The sequence below is a fragment of the Nothoprocta perdicaria genome, unplaced genomic scaffold (assembly GCF_003342845.1).
Source record: "Nothoprocta perdicaria isolate Ctin4 unplaced genomic scaffold, notPer1 scaffold_39, whole genome shotgun sequence".
NCBI lineage: Eukaryota > Metazoa > Chordata > Aves > Tinamiformes > Tinamidae > Nothoprocta > Nothoprocta perdicaria.
This window is the reverse complement of record NW_020455632.1, coordinates 4,064,140-4,084,138: the sequence shown is the minus strand read 5'-3', so window position 1 is coordinate 4,084,138 and position 19,999 is coordinate 4,064,140. Positions and strand designations below refer to the sequence as shown.

Sequence of the window (19,999 nt, the reverse complement as noted above, 5' to 3'; positions counted from 1 at the left end):
TGGCTGGATGAGGGGAGAGCCGTGGATGTTGTCTACCTTGACTTCAGCAAGGCTTTTGACACTGTCTCCCATAACATCTTCATACGGAAGCTCCAGGAGAGTGGACTAGATGAGTGCATGGTGCAGTGGATCGAGCGCTGGCTGGATGGCAGAGCTCAGAGGGTGGTGATAAATGGGGCCGAGTCCAGTTGGAGGCCTGTGGCCAGTGGTGTCCCCCAGGGGTCAGTACTGGGCCCGGCGCTCTTCAATTTGTTCATCAATGACCTGGACAAGGGCACGGAATGCACCCTTAGCAAGTTTGCAGATGACACCAAGCTGGGTGGAGTCGCCTACACTCCGGAGGGCTGTGCTGCCATCCAGAGGGACCTGGACAGGCTGGAGAGTTGGGCAGAGAGGAACCTCATGAGGTTCAATAAGGACAAGTGCAGGGTCCWGCACCTGGGGAGGAATAACCCCAGGCATCAGTACAGATTAGGGGTAGAACTGCTGGAAATCACCTCCACGGAGATGGACCTGGGAGTCCTGGTTGACACTAAGTTAACCATGAGTGAGCAGTGTGCCCTCGTGGCCAAGAAGGCCAATGGGATCCTGGCCTGCATCAGGAGGAGTGTTGCCAGCAGGTCAAGGGAGGGGATCCTGCCCCTCTACTCAGCTCTGGTGAGGCCGCACCTGGAGTACTGTGTGCAGTTCTGGGCTCCCCAGTATAAGAGGGACGTGGAGCTTCTCAAGAGGGTCCAGAGAACCAGAATGATTAAGGGAATGGAACATCTCTCATATGAGGAGGGACTGAGTGAGCTGGGCCTGTTTTCTCTGGAGAAGAGAAGGCTGAGAGGGGATATGATTAACATGTATAAGTTCAGGAAGGGAGAATGCARGGAAGAAGGGAACAAGCTGTTTTCATTGGTGGCCAGCGATAGGACAAGGGAAATGGCCATAAGTTGGAGCACAGGAAGTTCCATCTCCAGGTGAGGAGGGACTTCTTCACTGTGATCTCTAGAGGTCCCTTCCAACCTTGAATATTCTGTGATTCTGTGATTCTGTGAAATAAGGATGGGAACAAAAAACAAATGGATAAAATTAGAAAGGCCATGATAAGAATATGACATACAGAAAACAAGAACAAAATCTAGGGGTATGCTAGAAATTAGATGAAGACAGAGACCAGGAGGGAGAAGCACAAAGAATGTAGAATAAGTCTAAGCCTTATCTGTTTCACTCTTTACAAGAATTTCTAGTTATATCATTAGTTAGATACTTAGCGTGATTTAAAAAAAAAAAAAAAAAAAACAAGGAGAAGTCAGAAAAATGAAAGAATATGTTTAAAAGGTAAAATAAATTGCATGCCATCAAGTTATCAAGTTTTTGGTTTAGAAATGAGCTAAAGCAATCTCTGCACCAGTGGTGATTATTTTTGAAAACTCATGGATAACTGCATGACTCTCAAAACAGTCAATTTGCCCTCTTTTAAAAGCAGTTAAAAAGTGGTTCAAAACTGGTTAGAAGACAAATAAGCATAACTCTAATCCCTGAAATAATATAAATATATAGAAAAATAATAAAACATGAATTCAGTAGGTGTATTAAAATAATATCATATCAAACCCACGACACTTACTCTTCTGTCAAAGTGTCTTCCATGAAGCTATCAATCGTTCTATGATTGATAGCCTCATGGATATAGAGACTACAGAAATAGACTCTTAAAGTTATAAGATAGAAGGTGAAAGGTATAAGGCGGTGTGTGCACACTGCTTTATAAACAAACTACTTTATAAAGTGTACATACTACTTTATAAACAAACTTGGGTGGTAGAATTTAGGTAAACATCCCTCAAAGACATTGTGTAACTACTTGAAATGTATGCCTACTTGGCATAGCTGTCAATAAGAGAGACTGTTTAAAGAAAATTACTATAAAGAGGACCTTTACATAATATGTGAACGCCACCAAGGTGAAAAAGTTTCAAAGTGCTGAGACAAAAAGCTTAGAATTCAATGTAATCTTGAGAGAGTAAAGATTTGTTGCAAAATCAACTCAAAATTAATTTTTCAAAGAGAAGCTGCAATAGTTTATGCAAAACTCAGTTGCCCCAAGAATCGATGTCTCAGACAGTTGGAGTAAATTGGCCTTTGAAGACATCTGTGTCAATGCTTCGCAAAGAGATGAATTCCAGAGTTATATAGACAAAATGCTTTGCTTTTAGGTGCCTGTTGTGAGGTGAGATAGCCTCCAACTGAGAAGAGATGAAATGCTTAGAGACAAAGTGGAGAATATTTGTGGCTGGGCAACAGTTCAGCAGAAAAGATCTCAGAATTACTGTGGATCACAAACATATGATCAGTCAAATGTGGTGTTTTGCAGAAGAAAACCATTCTCATTCTGGGCTATACTAAGAGGAGTGTCCTATAAGAGACAAATATTACTTATTCAGCCCTTGTTAGAATTAACAAAATGTCATATTAAATAGTATGCCCAGTTTTGAAGGGATAGTAGAAAGAATCCAGAAGGGAAAACTTGAAAAAATATCATGTGTTGATATTTCCTTCAACCTTATGGCTGTATACTACTTTAGCAGAAAAAAACTTCTGTCAGCATGATTCACTTAATAAAATATCCATGGACATTAAAGTGTTCTAGTAAAATAATTTATGTAGCAGAGAAAACGGTTGTTTGAACTGTGGAAACCAGTTGCAAAGAGACAACTTTGGCTTCCCTACACAAGAAAATTTTCTCCAAAGGCTATATTTACCCTACTTGAAAATTGTCTGGCTCCAGATCTGATTTCTCCAGCTCAGGGAGAAGTCTCTGCATGCAGATGTTGCAGATGTATCAGATTCTTGGTTTGTACCCTCATGAAACAGGACAAGGCTCACAGGCTGCTGGCATATCTCCAGATTTGTAAATCCGTCACCTTTTGTGATCATTACATTTGCATTAAAATTACTACGAGAAGTTTTTTAAGCGGCRTATGAATTCTGGGGCAAAACAAAACTGCAAGGATGCATGAAGCATACTCGTGGCAATAATGGAGTATCTTATAGCTGRTGCCTTCCTGGGGTCAGCCTAGGGGCAAGGATATGCTCCGCCCAAAATTATCCATACATCCTGCTAGGAAAGATGGAAGAAAGCATTTAAACAAGGTAACATTTTTACTATTCCAAAGAGAGTTCAGCACATGGACTATTGCCTGCCCTGGAAAAGTCAGACAGAAAAGCAGTAACTAAGATGAGTTAAAAGCCTGATGCTGATGATACTACATATGTCATCTTGAAGAGTAAGGGAAGGAATATTAATTGCCTTGACCCATAAAAATGTTGAAAAGGTTCAGATCTGAAATATTGGAATCAGGTGGGAATATGAGCAGAAGTTTTGTGTTTTGAGGTTGTTTGGAATTTTCCAGGAAGCATTTCAGAATTCTACCAAAGTGAAGGGACTTAGAATCCTCTCTCTCAACAAAGTGAAGGCAGACATTCCTTCTATGAAACACAACCAACATACACAGCACAGTAATTTTGAATTATTCTTTAATTACCTCATAAAACCTGCAAAGAATACACATTATGCCAGCTCATCAGCTGGTATAAATTTATATAAATCCAGTCTCTCCCACATGAAGCCCACTAAGCACACTAGAAGTTATTTAACTGACATTTTTTTCAGTCCATATTTGTTTATTTTATAGAGCCAAATAGAGGCTAAATGAAACATTCGTACTGTTGGCAAAGCCAACAAGAAAAGAAGTGTGACTTTTGGGAGGCACCGTGGACAGGGGAGGTCAAATCTCCCATTTAGCTCCCCTCTCTCTTAGCAGTGCACAACACACCATGGATAATGATGGGAATGGTATCAAGGGGCTAAACATGAGTTCTTGTCCAAAGATACTTTGGATTCCCAGCTTCTCACCTCCTCTTGGCCATTCCAGGCAAAAACAGTGCTTTATCTTTCAGATGAGCTCCTCATATTTCAAAGCACAAGTTTTCAAAGTATACTTTTTCCTCTGTTAAAAAAAAGTGTTTGTGTCTTCACAAATATTTTGATGTATTCTTTTTTTTTCCTAAAAATCCTCTTATTTGAATATTGCTTCACAATTCAAACATAATAAACTAGAAGACATATAAAGTAGAAGACATATAAAGGACATAAAATAACTAAGCTCCGATTTGCCAAGGCATTCAGTAGMATGTTAACCTTAAAATACATGAAATGACTGTACTCTTTATTTATTTCACATATAAACTCACGCATTTAAATTGTATCCTGTATCCAGAATTCTGTGAATTCTGTGAATTTAAATTGAATTCATGCATTGAATTACACAGAATTAGCAAGAAAATCTTGCAAAGACAGTATTCGTAGTTTGTTAGATACAAAACAGTTTAATCTTCATGTAAAACGTGAAACAGTTTTCCCTGCATAATCTAAATTACTCTCATTTTACACTATGCTTCATTAACTTCTTACAAATGATACGTAAAATTAGCAACCCCTTAGGTGATGTAAATTAGTTTCCGAAATKTCAGTTTATCTCATCTTAATCTTGTTCAGCTCATCTCATCCTTTTCAGCTGGGCAGAAGACAAGTGGATATTCACTTGAATATTTCATATTGCACAATTTCCTATAAATATTTTCAATGTAATACTTACCAAAGATGAAAGAATACAAGCTAATTGTTTTATAAGAGAGATGTATTTTAATGCTGAGCTTCAGACACTTTGGACATTTAAGTAGAACATCCAATCACCTGTCAAAGGAAAGATAGCTAATATTTATTTTTGATTGCTACAAACTTGTACAGCATACATTTTCAGTCTTATGAGGTGATTTTTCAGCCCTTTTTTAGCTAATAGCTATGATTTTCGCAGAGTTCTAAAAAACAATATATTTTCTATATCTAACATGCTTGTGTGTAGTTCTGGGCTCCCTGGTAGAAGACAGATGCGGAGCTGCTAGAGAGGGTCCAGCAGAGGGCAACAAAGATGATTAAGGGAATGGAGTATCTATTGTAGGAGGAAAGACTAGGTGAGCCAGGCATGTTTAGTCTGGAGAAGAGAAGACTGAGAGGGGATCTTATCAACATGTACAAATACCGCAGGGGAGAATGTAGGGAGGAAGGGGCCAAACTCTTCTCTRTGGTGGCCAGTGACAAGTGGCAATGGGCATAAGCTGAAACACAGGAAGTTCCATCTCCATGTGAGGAAGAACTTCTTCACTGGGAGGACAGGAACAGCCTTTCCTCCCTGGAACAGGCTGCCCAGGGAGGTTATGAAGTCTCCTTCTCTGGAGGTTTTTAAAACCCGCCTGGACRCCACCCTGTGCCAMATGCTCTGGGTGTCCCTGCTTGAGCAGGGGAGTTGGACTAGATGATCTCTAGAGGTCCCTTCCAACCTTGACCATTCTGTGATTCTGTGATTCTAGCCTATGAGTAGATACGTGAAATAGCAAGAAAAGAATTAAACAAAAATGTATGTATATATGAAAAATATAAAGGCTGACAGGTTTGTTTCTTTTCTGTGGTGATTTCTAGGCTTTTTCTCCTTGGAGTGTAGGAGTTGCAGTGGTTACACACATTTTTTGTGTAAATTAACCTGCTTTACCACATCAATATGCAACCATCATTTTGGAACAGTGACACATGCACAAGAGGGCATATAACCAGATACTACCTGTCTGGAAAATGCATAAGGGGTCCAAGGTGGAAACTGAGCCTTGATTGTTAACAGAAGGGAAGCTTGACCCTATTGRAGTGATCAGTACCACACGGACAAAAATACATCTTGAAATAAACCATCCCATCTGATCTGGACTGAGCTTTTTTGATCATTTTTTCTCATTTTGAATATCAATCTGAAGTTTAATATCAAACTGAGTATAACAAAATTAGGACAAATTAGTAAATAATAAACTGTAAAGTAATTGGTTACATTTGCTTCCTTGTCAAGTCCTGGAAAATGACTATACATCCATAGATACACATTTCACTCTTACAAAGATTCATGGACTTGCATTACTCTTTCTTCAAACAATATCTTCCCTAAATGCATGGTTAATTATAACATAATGAGAGCCAAGGTTAATTATAATACAATGAGAGCCAAAGTATCCATTTTTGTCCTTGGTCTCTGTATTTTTTTTTTTTTTCATATATGTATCTGTGCTCACTAAGGACTGAGGTCAGAGGTGCTAAAATAATTCAATCTTTTCAGAGCCTGGCCTCTCCTTCTCAATATGTTGGAGATTTTGTTCATCTTTTATTGATATGTGACTTGACACAGGTAATCAAGTTGAAAGAACAGAACTTACCCTTTCAGCCTATGCTCTGCCACACATGGCATGAACTATATAGGAGCAAATAAGCCATATACTGAGAATCATAATCTTAGTAAGTGAGATCAGTAAATTGACTATGCAAAGGAAAATAAAGTTCAAGCGCCTTAGAGACACTGGTAAATATTTCCCCACCCACCCCATCTTGCTCACTGCTGAAAATCCATGAGAACTGTCTAACTGGAATGCTTTGGTTTGAAGCCTGATTGAATTTTGGACAAGATGCTGCACAAAAAGCATTTTCTKCCAGCAACTACCAATCATGCTAACAGCTGTTGATTTCAGATTTATCACTCCTTTTAAGAAGTGAAAATCTCTATCCTTACTGCTTCCAAGACTAGGAAAAATCTGTCAGAGGTAAGATACATAGTAAAGATAATCAAGATTGAATGAATATGATTTTACTTTTAATTAATGTTGATTATGCATATTTATGCTTATTTCCCTTTATTCAAATTTTATTGATGTAAATATTTCCAACAGCAGCAAATGACCTTGTGTTTTAATTGTTCTTTTTTCTTACTAGATCAGCTATGCAAGTTAAAATTCATAACAGATTCATAAATAAAATATGATTTTATAACATTAGGTTCTGATAGCTTGCCAGATAAGACTTCAAGTAAAGATACCAGTTGTCCACAAATGCTACATTTCATATGTTTTCAACTATCCCTCTGTAAAATTTCACATATTAATGATGGCATTTTAAAATTGATTTTAGATGGAAAGAAAAAAGTCAACGATCATTTACAACTGCAGGTTCAAATATAATTTTTACAATTCTTTTAAAATTGAGAGACCAATAAAATTGATTATATCCTTGCTGATTCCTAAGTCCAAATTAGAGGAGTTTAGCTATAAAGTTAAAACACAGAATAAGATGATCAGATTTCATCAAGCACAGATTGGTACAACCCATTAAAATGCTAGACTGTAAAGTTTTCCCTTYGGTTTTAAAGAATCTTTCATTGCAGTTAAAGCTGGTGGAAATTCCCATTACTTTCTGTGTGTAGAGATGGGCAGTGAAGTTTCCAAGTATGATTTTATTTCTTTACAAGAAAAATGCATGTCAGCTAGGCACTGAACGGAAACCCATTTTTTTTAGTACATTTTCAAAGTACCATGAGATTTAAATAATTTTGGGTGCGTCTCTTTTAAAAATAGTTGAAAGTGTCAAGGCAATGTTTTCTAAAAAAGAATCCCCAAATCAAACTCTGAAATCCAGCCCAAATTTTGCCACTCAGAGATGTGTCCTGCTATTACAAAATGCTAAGCACTGTTCAGCCTTCTCTTATTTTCATAAATAGCAACTGCTAAGCTTTTGGTTAAGTAAAACTCATAAAAAGCCCATCTTCAGAAACATACCTACTAAAAAGCATAAAAGAAATCATCCCACTATTCTGATTCTCTCATGAAAATGTCTGTCATGAAAAAAAAAAAAAAAAAGAGAGAGGGAACAGGGACTCTGTAAAACTTTGTTGTTAGCTTATTAGTCTCACTTTACCTGAAAGTCACTTAGATACTAGAACAATAGTTAYATCAATATAACCAAGACATATCGCAGATCTCTAACTGACCTGAAGTGACCAAGTCCCAAGATAACAGCTTCTCAGGGCTGCAATTTGGATTATTTTACATTGTTTACAGATGGTAGTCCTTCAGTAAGATTTTCCAAAGGGAAAAGAGCTATTTTAGCAAGCGAAGTGTTTTGGGCAAGGCTCATAATTACCTCATCCAACACAGATACAAAAGCAGCTATGATKAGAAGTTTCTCAATGTTCCTTGAACAGAAAAACTTCTCCTTTTCAGCTGTCACAACCTAGGTTTTTCTGAAGACACCTGTAGCCCAAGCCTTTTAGAAGTCCCCTTTTCTCTCCTGTATATAGGTTAATTTTAATAGATTTTCACAGGGCATCAAGCTGTTTTGTGCAATGTGTGACCYTGTAGATCTCCAGGGTCACTGCTTGGTTAATGGTGCAAAACAGACCACCTCTTTAACACGTAAAAATCACTGCCTTCAGGTTGGCTCTGAAAGGTATTGGAGTGAAAAAAGGGAGCAGGAGGATGTGAATATCGCCTGCAACCATGTGCTGTGCAAAACAATGTATTTCTAACTGTGTTACTACTTACATGCTGAAATACTGTGAGACACAACTAAGCCCAGGAGAGGAATGAATTTCTCTCTCCAACAAGTGGTAAAATCAGCCTGGGATTCACAGTATATAATGGAAGGAGATGGAGCCAATTCTAACCTTTGAGCACATACATGCAAGGGGCCCAATCAAGGTATTTCTCCTACCGGTATATGAATCAGTTTTGCTCCTACCTCATGCATTTGCCATTTGCAGGAATGCCTGGGAGGGGGAAGAACTCTTTTCTTCTTCTTCTTCCATACAGTATCTAGAAAGGGGCAATGATGATCAGACTTTAAACTTCTACAAGTAACTCGTCTGACTGCTGGGCCTTTTCTTACAGAAATGAGCTCTCTGCATAGAAGGAAAAAGAAAATACACCCCCCCCCCCATGTTTTCTAATCACTTGCAGCAACTAAAAATTGAAGATCATTATAAACATCAGGCTTGGCAGCATACTAAAATTTCTTCCCCCCCTCTAATAGAGCTGATGCTGGAGGGCTGATCCCTTGGCTTCTATTTTGGGAAGTGAAAGAAGGTAGTCACTGAAGCACTATTAAAAACAGAATTTCTTCAAGATATTTACATCACTTAAGTAGGTCATAAACAAAGGCAGAAGCAGTATGTACTGTGCTATTAAGGTAAACAAAAATAGCAACTCACAGGTAATTATGAAGCAGATTGGCTCTGGCAGGTGGGGTTCCAGCAGTCTGGTTTTGATTTCCAAACAAGGGATTAGAGCCAAACTATAGACCTGCCATAATAAATTAACTATTTTCCTATACTTACGTGGCTTGTTTCTTTTCACTTCTACTTTCATTTTACATTAGCAGTGCTTGGCGCTCTGATTTAAAAGCAAGCCCTCTCATTTCTCAGCCACATCTGAGCCCAGAGTTTATCTTTGAGCAGAGCACTGGACCCTGCACAGCAGCTGATGTGAGGCCAGGCTGCTGGTTGGTACCTGTGGGCTCTGACCCCAGTACCTGGTGCCTACACTCCATTTACCCAAAACTGAAAACAGAGAAGATACTCTTACACTTCTGGGAGGAAATAGCTTGTCAGGAAAATGATGAGTCTCATGAGCAAAAACTACATTAAAAAAAAAAAAAAGATTTTAAAAACATAGTGAAAATAATATGATGGGGTATGAGCAGTGTCCCTCAAGTGAATTGTGTATAGGTCAAAGAGGGAGATCGGAGAAGGCTTGAAGGTTTGTAGGGTACACTTAGAGCTATGGAATGYGTTTGATTTAACTTTCTGCTGCGGTCTTAAACACAAACTGGCATGTCTCTTAGAGAGACATTTTCAGCACTGAGGCTGACATTAAAGGATTCTGGCTTTGTGCACCACAGAGTAGTGGTTGCTGACCACATGCAAACCTGTGAAGCAGTTTGCATGCAGAGGACAATGGTGCTGACAGCTCAGGATCACTTGCAGCACAGTTTGACATTGGTTTATACATCCTACTAACTGCCMGGACTTCATTCTGCTTGTGGGTCTTTTACCCTTGCGCTCCCTGTCTGACTTTGTGTACTGTTAGGGCAGGTATAACTACTTGGGCTGGGGTGACAGCTCAGCTTGCAGAGCAGATATGATGAACCTAAACTTCCAGGGGGCAGAGACATGTGAAAATAGGGCTTAAACACTCTATGTACTGTTGTATCCGTTTTACTCATTCGCCTGCTGATGACATTTCTTGTTCACTAAGAAAGTTCTGAACAAGTCTAACCAGGCCTGCAATCCATGATGAAAATCAACAGTCTTGCACAAAACATTAGCACTGAGAACAACTGCAAACTATTCAGATACTAAGCGTTCTATACCAAAAGAGGGGGAGAAAGGAATCAGTAGGATTTATCTTAAAAACAACTTAACTGATGCTACAGTCGATTCGCCTGTTGTAACTTAGTATATTTCTCTTTTGATTCCTTTTGCTTAGACCAAAATCCATTAACAAGACCCAAGAGATTAAGCACAGAGAAATGACAACGGTGAATTACTACTGCCAGTTTTCAGTAGTAGAACAATAAAAAATGCAGAGATGGTGATTTTTTTAATTTAGATTTTACTGCAGTTTCAGATTTTAACAAATAAATTAAGCTTCTGTGGGACTTTGCCAAACATTTTGTTGTATTTCTGCTTTCAGCTCGGTTTTTTTGGCTTGCAACTATAAGAATTCAAAATTGCATTTAAAAATACAGTTGCATTTTTCATATAAACTTCAATTTGGCTCAATAACATGCAATGCTTCATCTGTGAACAAAGAATATCAGCGGAATTGCAAATTCAATGGCATAATAGATTTTTTTTAAAAAATGTGTTTTGTTAGAGTCTTTAAAGAACAAAAAAAATACACAGTAGCATCTGAAYGATTTGTATTTTTGTGAAAGAAACAGCAGTAGAGGACCCTGAGAGAACACAGAAAGAGAGGGTCTTCAAAGACCATCTTCTAGAAAAAGCTTCAGCCCCTCAGAGAYCTACATAGCTCTGCACAGGCTCTGCAGAATGCTAAATTCTTAGCCTTTGAAAGGAGACAGAGTCTGTAAAAAGAAAGCACCATCCCTGTTTAACTTGTTCATCTGCAACAAGCATTAAATTATACATCTCGTAGGACCGCTTTTAGTTACTCACCAGCATCACTGATGTCAATGATGTCACACTTCTTACTCAAAAAGCTTCCAATCCCAAACTCTCTTGTGACTGCTGCATTGAAAAAGTTCCCAGACCACATTTGTAGATTGGAGAGGTGTGCCAGACTGACCACCATGCAGCTCGATATTGTTTTGGCCTTCCACAAGCTCCCACACTTCTGTTTATATGTACTATTCCTCGTGCAATATCTAGACTATAACTTCTCTAAGACACAGTCCATTTCAGCCACTGTGTGTTTCTACAGCATCCAGCACACTAGGTTGCCAATCCACAATTACACCTCCTAGGTGACATGATACAAATAAAGCCTGTGGTCACAGAAGTCTTTCCACTAAAAATACATGTTATGGTCCTAATTCTTATGAAAAATGAGAGATACAACTTATTAAATCAATGCCCAAAAATACACACTCTTTATTACTTAAATGTACAACAATGATCTTATTTTAGTAGATTTTAATTTAGTAGAGCATTTGTCATTTCATTTTGCTCTAATGGGACCAGCTATCCAGTAAAAAGCAGAAAAAGACATGAACTAAACCACTCCACCTGAAGTAAACTGGTTTAGCTCCCTTACCATCTTCATCAGCTTTGCTAATGACTCATAGAATGAGTTGAAACTAATGCACATTTAATCTTTGTGCCTGAAGTCGTTTGTCTTTGAGGAAGAAAATATGACTAACGCTCACTTTCCCTCTAAAATCCAAAGCATTTTATTAATATATTATTGCTATTTAACAGCAAAAAAATACAGTAAATAAAAACAGGCGATAGAGCAGAAAATTTTTCCTCAGGAAAATAAAGAAAGGTCTTTTTTTCACAGTGGAGTTCTGTTGATCTGACTGAAGAATAAATATTGTTAACCTGCAACACCAAGTTAGAAATTGTTTTTATCCTACCTGGAATTAAGAAACAAGAGTTCAGATTTTCCACCACAATGTAGATGGGCCACAAGACCAAGTTTTTCCTGCTTGATAATCACAGCAAAAGGGGAATAGGAAAGATGCAGCACTGCATCTCAGCACTGAAAAAGGAAATGGGCCTTGATGCAATACACATAACTAATATTGTCTAATGTTATTTAGGACAAAGATGAAGCAATTTGGGGCTGTACAAGAAAGACGGCTTAGCAACTCAGGATAACCAAAATAATCACAATTTTAACATCTAAAGTTAAACTGCACAGGTCCAAGATGATAAAACCTTATTTTTCAGGGATTAAACTCCAAATATTTAATGCTAGAGTGCCAGATGTGATAAATACCTTATTTCTGCTAATTGTGGGGGTTGATATACCTCCTCTGAGGCCCCTGATGCTCATCAAACTGCAGCATGCTAGTCTGAAGAGACTGCAAGGCTGAGCTGATTACAAAGACACTATGTTCCTATTTAAAGGCAAGGGCTGCGGGAAATTCCACCACAAATCAAACGGAAACTGAACACAGAAGTCATCTATTCATGTTCACACTATTGAACACGAGCTTACTTTGGATGTCCAGTTTGGATACACGAGCCCCACATGACTAATTTCTTGCACAGATGTGGTTGTACATTTCTGCTAACACCTCTGCTTGCTATTCTGAGAATGTAAAGGCAGAGGCTGAGCTGCACCTTGAATGATTGCCTGTCTTATAAACATTTCTTTCAGCACAGCAAATATGAGCTTGCAAGTATTTTTTATTTGTGTTGTCATTCAGCTTTTGAACCTCATTATACTATTTTACAGTCACACGGTGCAATAATTAAACCTGGCTTTGAGAGATGTCTACGTCTATACGATAAAGCACGAGCACCTCTTTTTTGTTCCTATAGAAAAAACTATCTGCAGTAAGATAAATCAGCTGTCCAAGGAACAAGAAGACTGCTTTGTGGCTGTAGCTGACAACTTTCTCATGGCATTTATTCCATGTTTGGAGAATACTCAAGCAATATGAAAACACTATGAAAGTACAATTTGTTAAGAAACAGACTCTCCATGAATTTCAGCTTCTGAAACTAATGATATATGAATAAGGGGTCCAATAGGAGATGCAATATGAAAAGTCTAGGCGAAATCTGGTTCTAGTAGAACTGGATAAATGTATAATCTAGAAATGGATAAGGTGATCTAACTTCTTTTAACTATCTGGAAACAGGTTTGAGCTCCTTTATGCTCTGTCATGGCTTCCAGACCCACTGTGTTCTCTGTGAAAGGGAAATAGCTTTATCTCTTTGAATAAACAGCTTCTACACCTTTCATCTTCTGATGACTATTTGCYGACTGCTCCCTTACAATTATACAGCCTGCTGCTTGTGAAGTACAACTCCTTCTAGAAAGCAAATCTTACTACAAATGTGAAATACTAAATTTAAACTTGCTTTTCCTTGGTCATACTTTAAACTTCATCTGTAACAATTGCAAATATTACTTCTAATGTAGAGGCATGTCAATAAGAAAATGATAAGCACTTGAGCAAACAATCAGTACTCAAGATCACCAAAAACTTCAAAACTTCTCTGGCCTCCTCTCCTTTATCCATTATCCCTTTGTCACAAATAGAAGTTAAATGAATTCTTAAAGACATCCACTCTGTTAATTCAACTATAGGATTTGAGATACATATCTGATAAATTAAAAAAACCAGTTTGGTATAATTTCAGTACTGACAGACAGTACAAGAGATAAAAACTCTCTAATAAAGGAACTCCATTTATTCCAATAAAGGAATAAAAGGAACTCCATTTAGTAGAAATATCTGTTAATGAATGTTGTATTTAACAGTTTCCGGTATTGGTTCACTCTAGAAGAAGGCACAAAGCATCAGTCCATGCCATTGTTGCACAGACAATGCTTYACTTTAGCCTCCTCAAGTCATAAACACCTATATTATAACAAGATACCTCAAAAATCAAGCAGATGCTCATTCCTGAACTGCTAAAATAGGTTTTACTGGCTTCAGTATCATTAGTTGAGCACAGCTGGCTTTGGAGAGGAAGCCACAAGGTCATTGCCAAAAGCCTCAAATCACAAGAAGTAAAAAAAGGAGAAGGAGAGGGTACAGAGTTAAATTGGTAGTATAAGACATAAATCATAAATCAGATTGAGTCATGGACCAAACTTCCCTACTGCACATGTGGTCTGAAGCTGTGTGAAGGACCAATGGTTGGTCTGGATACCTATGTTCCTCTTAGGGTTTGGAAGGCAGGTTTGATACAAACCTGGAGCAAAGCTTTCGCTTTAGTCTCCCCTAAAATGAATGTACTTGATGCATGTTAATCCTGCTCTGTGGATGGAGGAGGCATGCAGCAAATGGGACATTCTGGGGAGTCACTTCAAAAGAACAGTAACAGGCAACAGAACAGAACAATTTCCAGGCAAAATGTTAATGCAGACACAACTACAAAAAGATTGTTTGGAAACATAAAGGTCCCCGTTGATCTCACCTTTTCCCAAATTAATATCTCTGAAGAACCAAAGAAAGCCAAAGGTTATAATGCTTTGGAACTTGTGACCACAGCAAGTATGAAAAGCTAGTTATTGTATCGTTGGAAATGATGTTTGCTCTGACATTATGATTAATTAACTCATTTTTCAAGTGCCTCATTTCATCCTAAAAATAGCTAAATCGGACTATATTTTAATCTATCACCTTTCCACTGTCACTTCTGGCACAGCCCTACTCCCYTGACCTTCTCTTTTCAACTTCCTGTTAAGATGTGTGTTTAATGAAAGAAAAACCTAATTTTCAAACTTAGATCCAATTCTTTCYCTATCACAGTCATCAGCAAATTTCCTTAAAACATCATCACATAATCAAAGGGGACTCTGSGGACCAGTGTCCTAACCCTGTCCTCTCTGACAGATGGAAGATTCCTTTCTTACAAATCTAAAGCTCAAGGTTGACGGGATTCCTTCAGGGAACAATACTCATTTTTTCCAAGCCCATACCAGCTCCAGGTCAACTATGGCACTAACTATAAAAAAAAAAAAGACTTTTCCTGTCGCTCTGTCAATGCCTTTTAATGTTAACCTGAAGGGAGTACCCATTTTTTACGCAATTGAACTAATCACCAACAAAAGTGCATACATGCATATTATTTCGTGAGCTGAACATTTGACCTCCTTCATTGTTGCCCAGTTTACTTTGGACAGAAATATCCAAATTATTTGTTCTTGGCCAGCTCCCTCCTCCTAGTTCCCTCAATGCTCTAACTAGATGTTAAAGAACAAACTGGTAACCTTTGCTAGTGCAGCTACTTACCTCTAAAACTCAATAATTAATCCCAAGTGGATGACAAATACTAAGCAATTTATTCTCTRCTTGGCTGCAGCTTGAAGGAGCATGGACTCTGAATTAGTGAGCTCTTTGGATTCAAATCTGGAAAGCATATGTTTCCCTTCCATCATTCAATCCATCAAAATGCAAGAAACAAAAAAAGAAAAGGCCTAGGAAAGGCACATGGCACATTTTGATATTATTCATTAACATTAATGTCCTTGTTATAAAGATATGTTTTATTTGCAGGTAACAACAGCCTCATGGGCATCTGGGAACACTTTGAATGATTGCCAAAAAAAAGAAATTTGGGTCATAACTAATGATCAACATCCCCTTTTAATCACATGAAGCCATCATAATGTGTCAATCGTCCAGGGGAACAAGGACCTTTCACCTTGCTGAGGCCTGCTGAGGCCAGCAGTAGCAGTAAGCAATGCTGGCAAATGGCRTTTTGCTTCAGAGAGGGAAAACTGGGATCTATCCTTCAACATACTCACTTGTGACACTGAATTCATGAAAGAAACAGAGACTCAGTAGTGGTRTTGCCTTTAAATTAATGCATTTGTGGAACTCCCATTCAGGACTTTCTTCATGCTAGAGCAGTTCTGTTCTGATATCACCACTGGTGGGGATGTCCTTTGCCCTAACACCGAATCACCTCCTTTCAGAGGTGGTGAGAAGATCCACTAACAGGATCTTCTGTAAAAATTTGGASCCCTGGATGCAACTCTGACACAAGCACATATCTTAAGATATGTGGGCAGCTCCCACTCTTCAATGCTAATTCTTCTGTAGAGTGAAAAGCTTTTCAATTGAATGGATATCCATTTTTTTTCTCTTTTTTAATCAGAATTAATCAGAATCAAAATTTTAATAAGTGTGTTTTTTTCTCAGTAACTCTTGAAGAGATTTAAAAACTAAACAAAAACTTTACCTGGAAATGAGACCAAAATAAAGACAGAGAAGAGGTTTGTTTTTGCAGATAAAAAAGCAGAGGCCACAGTTAAAAATTCTAATTTCAAAAAGATTTTCATGGGACTTCTGAATACTGCAGTTCTCTGCTAGCCATACCACTTGATGAGCTGGTAACCCCCACAAAATGCTTCTGCCTCCGTTAGACTCCTACACACCCTGCAAATGCTCTACACAGAAGATGTATTTTGCACTTCATATTGTAGAAAGAAATGATTGCACTACAGGAGCCTGAAAGCCTGGTAGAGGAAGCAAGATTACTTTGTTTTTTAATCCTGGGGCACCAGAGAAATAGGTTAATTAAATGCTGAGCTGCATATTTTGCTGTGAAATTTTAGTTAACTGTACTCTGGCTTTTTTCACTGCCACTCTGAGCCCCTTCGGTGAACTATAATACTTAATCTTTGGTGTTACTCAAACTGAAATGACTCCCTAGATTTGTGTGAGAGCCTAATGAATATCTCAGATTGCTCCCTGAATAACCCTTTATCTATCAAAGAAAACAGCATTCGGGTGAGAGCCTTCCTATTAGCTTACCCTGAAGGGCAAGTATTAGCTTTCAACACCCATATTTCTGTGTAGCTGAGTGCCCCTGTTCCTGTAGCATCATATCCTATCATATATTCATGGGCACTTCATTCCTGTGAGGTAAGGCTGGACTATCACCACTAGTAGACTAAAAGGAGATCCAAGCACACACATATTGTGTTGCTCAGCAAACACTTCAAGCCAACAGTCACTGCCAAAAGAAGCAGCCCAGTCTCCTCCTTCCTCAGGCCACTCATTTCCACTCACCTCCTGAGTTTGTAAAGGCATGTGGTAAACACCACTGATGATCCAGATGCAAAATAGCTACGATGATATTCAGAGGAGGGCTAGAAAATAGATTTTGCACTGATTCTACCATCCCAKTTTGGGATACAGCTGTGCAAATGCTTGAACTGGCAAAATGAGGCGCCTCAAGGTGGGACTCCATCCTTCAGCAACCCAGGCATCTTAGCCTCTTCCTTGAACAACAGCCTCAGGAGGTGTTGTTTTCAAGAGCCTGGATAGCTCAGTTGGGAGAGCATCAGACTTTTAATCTGAGGGTCCAGGGTTCAAGCCCCTGTTCAGGYGCCACTTCCTCTCATGAGCGGGGGCACTGCCCCCACTGAAGCGATCACCTCTTCTTTGCTTCCCTTACCTGCCTGGTGTCTGGCACAGAAAAGCCGAGCGGGGYTCTATTCTCTCATCCTGCTTCAAGGATGAACCCAGCAGAAGCAACTGAGACACAGAGCTGTCTCAACTGCCTTTCTTTCTTGGGCAACTACAGGCGGGTGAGCCTCACCTCCATCCCTGGAAAAGTGATGGAACAGCTGACTGCTGTCTCCAGACATGTGGAGGAGAAGAAGGTGATCAGGAGTAGCCAGCATGGATTCACCAAGGGGAAATGCTTGACCAACCTGATCACCATCTATGATGGAGTGACTAGCTGGATTGACGAGGGCAGAGCGGTGGATGTCGTCTATCTGGACTTCAACAAGGCTTTTGACACTGTCCCTCACAGCATCCTCCTGGACAAGCTCCAAAGGGGTGGGATAGATGAGTAGACGGGGAGGTGGATTAGGAATTGGCTCGATGGCAGGGTGCAGAGAGTGGTTGTCAATGGTGCGGAGTCCAGCTGGAGACCTGTAGTTAGTGGTGTCCCCCAGGGGTCAGTTCTCGGTCCGGTCCTGTTCAACTTATTCATTTAACGACCTGGATGAAGGGCTGGAGTGCTCCCTCAGCAAGTTTGCTGATGATATCAAACTGGGAGGAGTAGCTGATAGCCCTGAGGGCTGTGCTGCCATCCAGAGGGACCTGGACAGACTGGGTGGTGAGAAACCTCATGAAGTTCAACAAGGGCAAGTGCAGGGTCCTGCACTTGGGGAGGAATAACCCCAGACACCAGTACAGACTAGGGATGGACCTGCTGGAGAGCAGCCCCGCAGAGAGGGACCTKKGTGTCATGGTGGAYGACAAGATGACCATGAGGCAGCAGTGTGCCCTRGTGGCCAAGAAGGCCAAYGGGATCCTGGGGTGCATTAAGAAGARCGTCTCCAGCAGGTCGAGGGAGGTGATCGTCCCCCTATACACAGCCCTGGTGAGGCCACATCTGGAGACTGTGTCCAGTTCTGGGCTCCCCAGTACAGGAGGGATGTGGAGCTGCTGGAGAGAGTCCAGCGCAGGGCTACCAGGATGATCAGGGGCCTGGAACATCTGCCATATGAGCAAAGGCTGAGGGAGCTGGGTCTGTTCAGCCTGGAGAAGAGGAGGCTGAGGGGGGACCTGATCAGTGTGTATAAATACCTCAAGGGAGGCAGTGAGGAGGAGGGGGCGRCCTCTTCTCAGTGGTGGACAGCGATAGGACTAGAGGAAACGGCCACAAACTGAGGCACCAAAAGTTCCACAGGAACTTGAGAAAACACTTTTTTACAGTGAGGGTGACAGAGCCCTGGAACAGGCTTCCCAGAGAGGTTGTKGAGTCTCCTTCTCTGGAGATCTTTAAAACCCGCTTGGATGCAGCCCTGTGCCACGTGCTCACCTAGATGTGACCCTGCGTGAGCAGGGGGGTTGGACTCGATGACCTCTGAAGTCCCTTCCAACCTTAAGCTTTGTATAATTCTATGATTCTCAGGGAGCTCCCGAGCCCTAGAGGAGGCATCTGATCTCAGGGCACTGACAGGGTCTCCAATAAATAGAGCACCTTATCTCACCACAAAACTTTCTAGGGTTAGGTGATAGACTCAACAATAATGTTTTTATTCTAATTATTGTTAAATAAATCAGCTACTGACACATTATAAAAGATGATTAAGCTGCCTGAAGCTGCAGTGAGTCAACACAGAGGCCCACATACATATCATCATTCCCCTTCTGCTCATTTACAGTATCTGCTGGCTTGTGTTTTCTTTCTGAATAAACTAAGGGCCAGGCAGCTCTTTTGAAGAACCCTTCCCAGGCTATTGAGTTTTCGAGCTGAGTGTAACGTTAACCATTCTGTCAGCACTGTATAAGCTCACAGCAATTTTACATTATGGCTTCTAGCACAGCAAGAGAAGTACAGTATGGGAGTTTAATATCTAGAGGCAAGGATGAAGTGGCAAGTGCTGAACTTGATAGCTTTGGATTTGGCACCATTTCTAAATAGTGGTACTTCTAACAGCCCCCTAAAACCCACTGATCTGGAGAGAAAGTACACAGACCTGCCCTAACGCCCAAGGCATTAAAGCCAGTTGGCAGGCCTGTCTTCAAGGCTATTAGTGTTCCTGAATACTAGAAAACTCCTGTCCCAGGATATTGCATTTACTTACGTCTCCTTTCCAAACTGGAAATGCTTTTGAGCTTCATTCCATGCCTGGTATTTGTTTCAGTTAGAAAATCTGGAAATACAAAGAAGAAATATTTAGAGTTTGCAGGACTCGGCAAACATCAGGGGCCTAACTAAAAAAAGGAAAAAAGAAAAACAAAAAGAAAAAAAGTAAGAACTGGTAGCAAATCTCACATATTCATTAAATGTTCCAAATTACAKTTCCATTTTTTTGTCTTCTGATCATACTGACACTCTGTCCATTGAGCATTTTCAGTGCAAAAAGTCCCACAGGAAAAAAGAACAGCTGTATTAAAAAGTTGCTCTGT

The 19,999-nt window shown here is 39.8% G+C and overlaps 1 non-coding gene across 1 annotated transcript; it reads left to right on the top strand.

Annotated features, from left to right (window-relative positions):
• The first annotated feature begins 17,385 nt into the window (after positions 1–17,385).
• Positions 17,386–17,458, top strand: TRNAK-UUU. Its single transcript has one exon. It is a non-coding gene; the product is annotated as a tRNA-Lys (tRNA).
• Positions 17,459–19,999: the final 2,541 nt, after the last annotated feature.